Raw genomic sequence first — 11,515 nt, 5'->3', positions numbered from 1 at the left:
ATATATATGTTTTATAATGTCAACGTGTAGTACGTTTCTACTTTGTCGTACTTGTTTAACCACGAACGAACAAGTATAATGATTGAAACAAAATATGTTTTATGGAGAACTGTGGCTCCTGTGAGGTTCGAACTTCCAAACTTTTTCTTTAGATAATGTTTGCGTAATAACCGGTAGACCATTGAATAGGGCCTATAATATTTGTATATTGCAGTTTCAAATCAAACTAACGACACTCCTCATCCGACATGCCTTCATATAGCGGGCTAAGGAAAATAAGTCAGAGAGAATTCTACCCGGTAACAGATTTTTTTTTTTTTTTTTTTTTTTGTTCTTTTAAATTTATTTTCCACTATAAGTGGTTGGAGAGTCACTTGATAGTTGATTCAATAAACCTTTTGACAATCCCGTCTACATCCTAAAGTGTCTGTTGTTATCATGTTTGTGTCAAAGACAAAATAAATGAAATGAAACAAACGATGGTCGACTTATAGACCGAATATTGTGGATACCTCTATGCGCTTAACATTATTATCTCCGGCTATAATTGGATCACATGGAACTCCATAATGTCAGTGGCGTATCTAGGGGTGCGTGGGAGGGTGCACGCCCCTCCAAAAATTACTCCCCCCTTCCAGTCGCCCCCAAAAAAATTTCGGTCAAGTAGCTAAAAATCACCTAAAATCACCTTATTAGCGTTCCTCAACCGATCATCGAGCCCCCTCTTCACTTTCGCCCTCGCCCCAACAGCACTCCTACTTCAAGACTTCTAGATACGCCATTGCATAATGTTGCAGCTGTAAAAAGCAAATTTTGTTTTTGACCTACTAAGTACCCATTTCCCATTTGTACTCCTGGGTGGAGTGATAACCGTGGGTAAAGTGCATAACCTAAGGACACAAGCAAAATGCACAGCGAGGATTTGAACCTCCAGCAGCCTCAAGGTTAGAGAAGCAAAAACGCAACACTGCTCAAACCCGCCCTACGGAAACAGCGTTAGGATTCTGGTCATGGGTCGTGTTTCGACACACATGAGTATTGCAATTATTTGAAGCAAAAATTGTAAATCTATATAATGCTGAACTGGTAATCAAAAACCAATCAGTAAAAAAAGAACCTATTGAAAATATACAGTATAGGCTTTCATTCTATCTGCGCATCCATGTGTGACGAAGACATACATTTTGATTTTGTTACCAAAAGAAACTAGGTCAAAATAGCAATCCAATTTATCGATCTCCTCAGGAAATTCATCTCATGGATTAAAGCACATGGCTTAAACGCTTCTCTAAAAATCCCCTGTTTGTTTTAGATGGTATAAACACATATATTTACGTATCATTATACTATGTAGAGAGGCGTCTGATCCTTAAGGATCAGTGTAACACTGTAGGTGAAACTCAGCGTTACTAGAGCATTAAATTGCAATGAGTGTCCCAAGACATGTTTTAGGCCTACTTAATTTATATTTTCTGTGATCCCAGTTTATCGTCGACGTCGTGACGCTGTTGATAATGTACATAATATAGAACCACATCCTGTTGAAATCGTTGAAACTTTATTATCAAAAGTTGGTGGGGCGAGGGGGCCCCTCCCCCCCCCCCCCGTCGGGGAGAAAATGCACAATGTGTCGGAGACAAAAAAATTATATATATATTCTACATAGACCTATTAGTAGACTCTAAAATCGATTAAATATGCCTTTGAAACCCCTAAATTGTCAAAATTTTATGGAGCTTCGCCCCCTGGACCACTTTCGAAACCTTTTAATCGAAGCCCGACCACGCCCACTTTGCTTACGTCCGGGAAATCTGAACCCTTGTCGGGGGAATGCGCGAGAAAACATTAGGCCTATAGGCTAATCAAATTGCTGTACTTCCTAAATATATTGATGGTGTCAAACAAACTGATTAAAATGCAGTTATATGCTCCTTCAACTTGTAAATATTCAGAACCCTCCGTTATCAAAAGATGGTATCAGCCCAGTTGGTCGAAATCCAGTTTGCCGAAACCCGGTTTGCCAGGTTTAGACCACTATGCCGAAACCCAGTTTGCCGAATCCAGTTCACCGAAAAGACGAAACCCTTGTTGACCGAAACCCGGTTTGCCGGACCCAGTTTGCCTAATGTATCCGTCACCGCCGTACAAAAGCGCAGCACAGTACTATTTTGAACTAAATGTAATAACGGCAATTATGTAGGCGAAACCGAATGTAAACTCAGACATAACGACCACAACAAATACCGGTACTTAAAGACCATCAAAAGGGCTTCCTGTTGCTCACGTACCACTTTAATTTACCGAGCCATACTAAGGGGCGGCGGAACCGGTACGAGGTTGAGGGTGATGTCCAGGAAATTGGCTACTTTAGTGTTGCAGGTAATGGTGATTCGGAGTCCCAGGTCGTGGAATGTTTTGGTGATGTCCTTCCTGATGCGGTCGGGTGTAACCCCTGATGCGTTTTCGATGACAGCCAGTCCGTCGTCCCTGTAAAGTCCAAATATATATAATATATATATATAAATATATATATATATATATATATATATTTTTATATATATATAAACATACACCGACTTTGCTTTAATAATGATAGTCAATTTAATTTGTGTTAAATAACAAGTAGGCCTAACTGATATTCAGATTTTGGGAAAAAACATGAATCTTTAATATCTTGATTTTAGGGTCATCAAATAAGCTCTTTGAGTAATTGAAATCTTAAAGAACGCATTGACATGGCCCCATAACTAACATTTTTATTACAAACGAGCCCGATACACTAAACATAGAAATTGAATTTGTTATTAATAAACCTCTAAAGTATTATAAAAAATTGTGATATAATTGAGAACATTAAAATGGATTAGAAGGAACAATTCAGCATCAGAAAATCATTATTATACTATTAGAAGGATGTCAGATATAATGTGTATTTGAAACGTTAAAAATACGATATAAAATATATCACAACACGAATGCAACAATGGGAAGCTTTCAGCTTACAACTTAAGGCCAACTCAGACAGCGTCGGGCGACGCAGCCCGATCCGATTTATCGTCGGGGACATTCTCAAGCCGTCGTGAGAAATATTAAACACGTTTAATATTCTACTACGCGACTGCCCCCGACGCACACCATCGCGTCTGCGTTCAACTCACACAGACCCGACGCGACAACAAATCGCGTCGGGCTGCGTCGGCCGACGCTGTCTGAGTTGGCCTTCACCTTACTGGAAGCGAATGAAAACTTCAAAACATGCGTAAACAGTGACATAGTATCATTGTCTGCAGGATCAGTAGCTTTACGACTGATGAGGCAATTAAACGTTAGAATTAGACAGAAATGCTAACCTTATTTTTTGAAATAACAGAGCTAACTCCGAGCAATAAAGCACTTAACCTAGGCCTAAGTAAAGAAGGCTGTTGGTGATTAAATCCACCATGGTACTATTTAGTCACATTAGTCCAAAAATGTCTGTTTGGCTTAGAAGTAATACAATTAATAATTGGATGCTTATTGCAACATATCAAGTTGGTATATAGAGTTTAACTATCACATATCAACGGTAATTATATAGGACGCACTTTCCGTGTATGCATTGGTGTGTTCACGGGTAAACTCTGGAACACTTAATGTGATATCGAACCCGACCCATATACGCCTACTCCTATCGCATATTGCCTATAGGTTGTAAACCTAATGGCAATGGTGCTATGAAACAAGGATATCGAATCTTCATGCCGATTATGAAATTGAAAAATGTTGCTAATGACTAATGAATAATAATAATAATAATAATAATAATAATATTATTATTATTATTATTGTTATTAATAATAATAATAATAATAATAATAATAATAATAATAATAATAATAATAATAATAATAATAATAATAATAATGTTGTAATTTTGATGATGTTGATAATGTTGTTGATGATAAAGAAGAAGATAATGATGATAATTATACTGAATATAAAAAATGATATTGATGGTAAAAAAAATAATTATGAAAATGAAAATTATGATAATAATAATAATAATACGGTAATTGTTATTATTTTATTAATAATAACAATATTATGCACTACTTACATCTTAGAAATATGTATTATATTTAAATATTATGAATGATAATTATTATAGGAAATAATACTGTAATACATTTTTAGATTGCTGTAAGATCGTTGACTAATCTGTAGATGTACAGTCAGTTTTTTCTCTTTTTTTGTTGTACAGTATTTTGATGTAAGTTGTAATATTAAACAAATAGTTGTCATTGATCTACAGTACCATACAACTCTTCGAGATTCAAATTCAATATTTCAATTTTTGTATATTTAATTAGGTATGAAGTCGGTTCACTGTATCACAAGACGAATCATAATCGTATGCCATATTAGACTATGAATACAATTATTATGATGACGTTAATACTGGTAATTTCCTTTATATGAAAATATCATACAGTCTGCATTGTGTCGGCAACTTTACATCAACTAGATCTGAATTTATTGGAAAAATGATGACACTAATCTGGAAATAAGTACAGTAACACTATTGTGAATTAAAAAATCATCGCAATACATTTAAACATTTAATATACGTAATTCAACTGTGAAAAAGAAATGTGACAATGTAAATAAAACAATGGGGCAAGAATAATTATTACAGGAGTTATTTTCGTAAGACTCTTAACAATAATTTATATTGACGTTATCTGTTTATTTGTTATGCTGTATTGCGAACGCTGCTTTGTGGCATATTGTTTATCTCTCTGCATTTCCTTGTATTATCCATTATTGCTACTTCCACTATTTTAGATATAACAAGTATTGTCATATGCCCCAAAGCAGTAACTATTATAAGTGCCGACACTGTGGATTGAGCTCATTGACTAATACATGATCTACCTTCTTGTCAATGCACGCGTGCGTATGATGAACGTATTACGTAAAATAGAAACCTATAAGTTCTGGAGTCGTGGCTCGTTACCATTAATGCTTCAGTAACTAGTAAGGGCTTCTACATTGCTGAACACAACCTGTATGAAGATACACAACTATTGATAGTTCGGACGGCTTGACGTCATATTCATTCTTACAATAATCCATGGAGGTATTTTATACTCCATGAATAAACAAACAAATTTGGAAAGCTAATTTTTTATTTGTGAAATTCGCTCTCTTTGATAATTTGCAAAAGGACCCCGAGCAGGTGTTGATTGCAGTAAGGTTGTTCAACTTCATTTGACATCTACATCTTTTGATTCGCTTTTTCAACAAAAAGCATGTAAGTAGATAGATAGGTACATTATGTTTGGATAACTGAAACTGTAGGTGCATTAATCTTTTATTACAATATAACAATTACATTTAAAACATAATGAAACAGGTTATAATTTAATACAACTGGTCAGTTTACTATCTTAAATTAATACGCGTTAGCAATTACAAATTGATGTTGTTGTTGATGATGATGATGATGTTGATGAAGATGATGATGATGATGATGATGATGATAATGGTGGTGGTGATGATGACGAAGATGAGGAATATGATGATTAAGATAATGATGATGACAATGTAATGATACTGATGGGGATGATGATGATGATGATGATTATGATGATGATGAAGATGATGATGATGATGATGGCGATGATGATGGAAAGTGATGGTGAGGATGAAGATAATTACAATGGTGATGTCGTTGATGATGTAGTTGTTGATGATGATGATTATGTTTTTGTAGGTTATATTGTTTTAAAATCAAATCCAAGTCTTTAAACAGTTAATATGATATATATTTGATTATGTACATTTAAGTTTTTCTCTGTGCCTGGAGGAAAAGAATTTAAGTTATTGTCAGCCAAAACGAATTCATTATTGCTATGGCTGAGGAGATTGAAATTTGCTATCGAGGACTCCAGATCTATTGTACAAAATAACCTCATAGTCATCGAGGGCCTACCGTCTTTTTACCAACATTCCCTCCTTAATTCACCATAGAGGCCAGTCGTCTCCATACAAACACTTTCTCCTCAATTCACCATTCAATGAACAAGATCTTAAAATTTTCCTTTGAATGCATTTTACATGAACCATATATTTCTTCAAACGTTACTGAATAACTTAAGAAAGCAAAAACAGCAACAACATTCACCTTAGTTTATCATAAGACATATTTTTGTGACAAATTCTAAAGCATTTCTGGTAACAACAAAAAAAAAACAACATTTTAATCTCTTCGACCACTTCATTTAGACTTTAGATGCGTACTTAGTTCTAATTATTAGTCCACTGCTATCACAGTTGTTCTGAACATTTAAACTCAAATCCGATTCTTGATGGCGTCCTTGTCGTGACCTTTGGCAAATTATACACATTATACTTTACAATTATTAAGTGTCAGCTGCCTGTCGACCACCATATGGACAAAAAGTGGTTAAGGAAAAAAATCAGAAAGTGGATTTTTTTGTATCTGCTTGGATTGATTCGTATTGAACATGTGGGTGGATACAATTAGAAGAACTTAAAATCTTCTCAAGGACCTCTGTTTTCTTAACGACATGATACGTTCTGCTATCTAACCTGACCTACCTATCTCAAATGCATATTAACTATACTTACTAATGTCTTTGCTTTCTTAAAGCAAGTGGACATATGAAATGTAAACTAAAGTTTTATTAAACATTTCACTTATGTATTATAATAAGCCATTATAGATTACCTGACGTGTGTATTGGCCTTACGTCAAATATATTATTTTAATGAATTCTATTTAATCGCCTACCTAAAACACATGGTGCTTAATTATCGAAACAATTATTAATATCAAAGTTCACGTATGAATACATAGCTAAAAATAACTACTTGGGACATTTTTATTTCGCGCAAACCGTTGTAACCAGCGGGTAAAACATATCCGCTCATTATTAGGCGCCTGTGCCTACAATCTAAGTGAATATTGATTATATCGTTATAAATGTAGAGGCAGTAATTGAAGGGATAAGTCGTATCAGTAGACATTCTGATCAATAGGAAGCTTTGCATAATACAAAACATATTTTCTGTGACCCTACCTTCACCCAGATAGAGTACGCAATAGATGATGATTTTTGTATTATTCTGAGATCATCGTTTTATCTTTTTTAATGTGTACATACCTAGACTGCCAACACCCTTCCTCTAAAGCGTTGATTGTCTTGTAAATTTGTAAAAATAGTGAAAATAATGGATAATCTCTAAATCTTACGTGGCATGTAATTTCTAATATTTACAGTTAGTATAAACTTCACATTATTTTAATATGTTCTCGGAAGAGCTTGTTTGTGTTAAAATTCAGGAAAGCCTTTTTTGGCACTCAATGTGTCAAGATTGCACACGCGCTGTCATAAGTCAGCCAATATGAATCCCTCTGTTGAATTCATATTATTAAAACGACAAATTACTGGATGTCCACACGTTGCCTAGTAATATATAAAATTAGACGTTAGCAATGTCAAAAACGAGTACGACTGAAAATGTTCTACGTGAGTTAAGTATCGCTCCAGTTGTAACCATATACAGTAATGAATTCCTTGATACAAAATAACGATCCCATTAGACCTACGTGTTTTTGCAAAGAAACAGTAAATTCCATTTTAGAATGATTCCATAAAAGGCATCTGTTTAATCTGGGAGTTTTTAATAAACAATTGTCTGGTTTTTATTTTACTGAGCAACTTATTCGCGCTTACGCCTCCTTTTAGATATTGCAAACTCTCTTTTATACAGTTTACCGAACATTCTCATAATCGCTTAACATACATGTCCAAAACACCACAGCACGACTAGTCGTCAGAGAAAATGAAATGAATCATGAAAATGGAATAATTCTTTTAGGTAAACCAGGGATGTAATTCTTGGTTTATTTAAGATAATTATTCCATTTTTTTCATGCACAAAAAAATCAGATGAATTTTTTTGAATACGTTTAAATGGAATCGTCTCATTCCAATTTTCCGATTATGGGAGTGGCTTACCGATAATTTATAATTAAATAAATTTGAGTTAAGGATTATTTAAGCCTTGAAGTGCACTGTTGTGTTGATGCGCCATGAGCATCTTTTCAGATGGATACCGGCGCAAAACAGATTTTCATCATCATCGTCATCATCATCGTCACCATCGTCATCATCGTCATCATCATCATCATCATCATCATCGTCGTCATCATCATCATCATCATCATCATCATCGTCATCATCGTCATCATCGTCATTATCGTCATCATCGTCGTCATCATCGTCATCATCGTCATCATCATCATCATCATCGTCATCATCGTCATCATCGTCATCTTCATCATCATCATCATCATCATCATCATCATTATCATTATCATTATTATTATCATTATTATTATTATTATTAATATTATTATTATTATTATTATTATTACCGAGAGACTTGTCTTTAAATGTATCCCACTTTCATACATTTATTTCTACGATTTGTCTAATGCTCTGTCCAGCTTATCAAATTTTATTTCACAAATACTGGGGTATGCCCATGTATAGTCATGATATGCCTATATATGGCGTGATGTCATCATGACCATATTTAGTCTTGTCACAAGTTTGTTAAATAAAAAATAAATGATAGTCTGGCCAGAGCTTAACGCCATTCTCTTGGTCGTGATAATCACTCAGATCTGCTAACAAATTGCGCTTAAGAGGTCCTTTGAGAATCATGCGTTTTCTGTATCCACTCCCAATTATGGAACGGATTACCAGCTGACTTTAAAAGGTTACTTACAGAGTCTGAGATCCTTCAAGTCTGGACTTAGGCCTAAAACATATTTTTTCATTCATAAATTTCTAAAATAGGACTTGAGGTCAACTCAGTGTGTGCGTTTCCTTGCAATCATGTTAATTTCCATTGAAACTCTGACATCCTGATGGATTATGCATTCACCCATTTATGTAAGAACTAAGTAAAAAAAAATCTTATTTTATTTCTATCCCCAATGATTGGCTGTGACACAATAGCTTAGAGGATGTTCAGTGATATGCTCCATGACGGTTAAGACGCTGGTATGAGAAAGTTGCACCACACTAAATTAGCATTGTCATATGGGAGAGAGTATATTTTAGTTTGCTTATAGACACACCCATAATTCGACTTGACTCTCCAGTCATAATAACACGTTTTCGCCAATTCTGGCAGTGCTTCTTGATTGACGATAACATACATCTTTGTCGTGTCCCCTGTAAAGTACATAGGGCTAATGTGGGCTTCATGGTATTCCAGAGTATTTTCCAGAGGGAAGGTCGTGGTTTATGCTGTTGAAACTTTTTGAAAGCTATGTATTTCATTATGAGTGGCTTCATTTATTCTGACATTTGTTAAATTATTTTTCAAAGAGTGAAGATCTGTTTCGTGTAAGAGCACTCTTTGTTCTTCCAGAAGCGTTGTTCAATTTCTTCTTGCTTTCTCATCGGTTTCTGCAGAAACGTTTCCAGAGATTGACTAGAGTAGCGCTTTTCCGCTCCACAGTGCGTCAGTTCTGTTGATATAGATACTATACTAGTAGTGTATTAAGAATGTAAATTGTATTATTCATAAGAGATTAGTCTCTTTGAGTCAACAATTGTTATCTTATAAGTTACTAGTTTTGTGTGGTCAGACCAAAGAGTGCTGGAGGGGTTGGGGGTAGGGTTGCTGGTTGATTATAACTTCTCTGTAATGTGTTCAATACAGTTGGCCTCCTGCACTTTTTCTGTGAATATAGTTGTGCCCGTTTTCCACTGATTGGTAAATTTGGGGGTGTTAACATTTTTTTTATTAACACTGCGCGTCTTCCGGCCACCCTTGCATGCCCATTGTCAAACAATTCTTTCATCTTTCTTTTGGAACGGTTTATTCATTAATTTATTTTGAGTTTATACGTTAAAAATTTTGTACAGCGGACTTGGGTCATTCTGAGCACCTTCTGTCTCACTTGCTTTCAACTCATCACTTTTGTCACCTTTGCAGCTCATTTTCACAACTCAAGTGTCCGTCTTGGTGTTCAACTTTATTCATCACACGTGCGACATTTCCATAGTGTCAATCCACTTAAAAGCTTATTAATCAGAACAGAGACTGGTATACGCGCGTGTTCAACAAACACACGGGGCGAAACTTAGCGGAAAGAGTTACATTAGAAAGAGTAAGATTAAATACACTTAGTTAAACTTTCCCAGAAATCACTTAAAAAGTCAGATAGCCGAACGAATTTCTTTTTCGGTTAATTGTACATCCTGGAAATCAAAAACGGCACCCACGAGGCAGGAGCTCGAACATAACATGATTTCAGTTGTTCAACATGCTCGATTGTTTTATATTTTTTTAAAAGCGGAGTAATAATTTATATGTTCCGGAGATCATATATTATTCATTATGACATTTTCTTCCTGTATTTGTAACTAAATTACCGTTTTGTTGATACTATTCTTTAGCATAAAGTTATTATGTCCGGAAATTTGCAGTCATAACGATTTTTAATTAAAATTGATTGAATATTCTACAGACTACAATTTAGTATGTTATAGGATTAGAGTACGCCCTCACTAATTACGGTATCGAAAAAAAAGTTGGGGGTGGGCCACTCTTTCTTTTCTTGCATTTCTTTCCGTTTATACAAAAATCTGCATAGACATTATATATTTTCTGCCAAAAAGTGGGGCGGCCTCAGGTTCCGCCGGCCATGACATATAATACAATAATGTTATAGTAGGCACGCTTAAAATAGTTCTAAGCGACATTTTCTTCACAATTAGAAGATTAAATTTACTGTTTAATTCAGTTATACACAGAGTACCCGCTACAACTTACTCAAAATTGAAGTGAGAGAAACTATGGTGAGTTATAGGTCTCTTGATTCTCAAATAACGCAAACACTGTGACGAGTGAATTTATACTAAGCTTAATAATTAGGCTTCTAATAACGGTAAAAAGGTTTCTAATAACGATGAAAAGACTTCTTATGAATGGTGTAGATGAGATTTGAAAACAAAAACAATATTTTGAATAGCGAAAGATACATTTAACAAGAGAAGAGATCTATCGTGTTGACACAAAAAATGAACAGTAAGAAAACTACCATATTAAAGAAAACAATCTTGAATCATGGTCTCCCTCTCTTTATTCGGAGTAACGTTCATTTTATGTTATTTAAACATAATCAGTGCATCTGTTGGTTTTAAAGAAAATATATGTAGCAATATGGTTTTGGAGACTTAGACAATGAATAAAAGAGGCTACCACCGGGAGCCTCTTTATACTGCTTGACATAGGCCCTACATACATTTTTTTTGCTGGGACTCGAACCTGCGACCTCTCGCTGTCAAGGCGAGAGTCATAACCATTATCAAATACCACCAGATACACTCAATTCCACAATAGGTAATAATAAATAGTTGCATATAATATAAATCAAGATAGCGGTTAACACTGTTAAATTATATATATATAATATATATATATA

The 11,515-nt window shown here is 34.8% G+C and overlaps 1 protein-coding gene across 1 annotated transcript in view; it reads left to right on the top strand.

Annotated features, from left to right (window-relative positions):
• Positions 1-5,029: 5,029 nt before the first annotated feature.
• The window catches only part of LOC117101843 (somatostatin receptor type 4-like), a 17,393-nt gene continuing 10,907 nt past the window's right edge, over positions 5,030-11,515 (top strand). Inside the window, exon 1 of the mRNA XM_033241947.1 lies at positions 5,030-5,293. The gene's annotated coding sequence lies outside the window, so the exon portion shown is untranslated. The remainder of the gene's footprint in view (positions 5,294-11,515) is intronic.

The sequence above is a fragment of the Anneissia japonica genome, unplaced genomic scaffold (genome assembly GCF_011630105.1).
Source record: "Anneissia japonica isolate Jap-2015-1 unplaced genomic scaffold, ASM1163010v1 scaffold4988_len2956909_cov206, whole genome shotgun sequence".
Classification (NCBI taxonomy): Eukaryota; Metazoa; Echinodermata; class Crinoidea; order Comatulida; family Comatulidae; genus Anneissia; species Anneissia japonica.
Note: the sequence above shows the minus strand (reverse complement) of the source record. Positions and strands in the feature narration are given on the sequence as shown.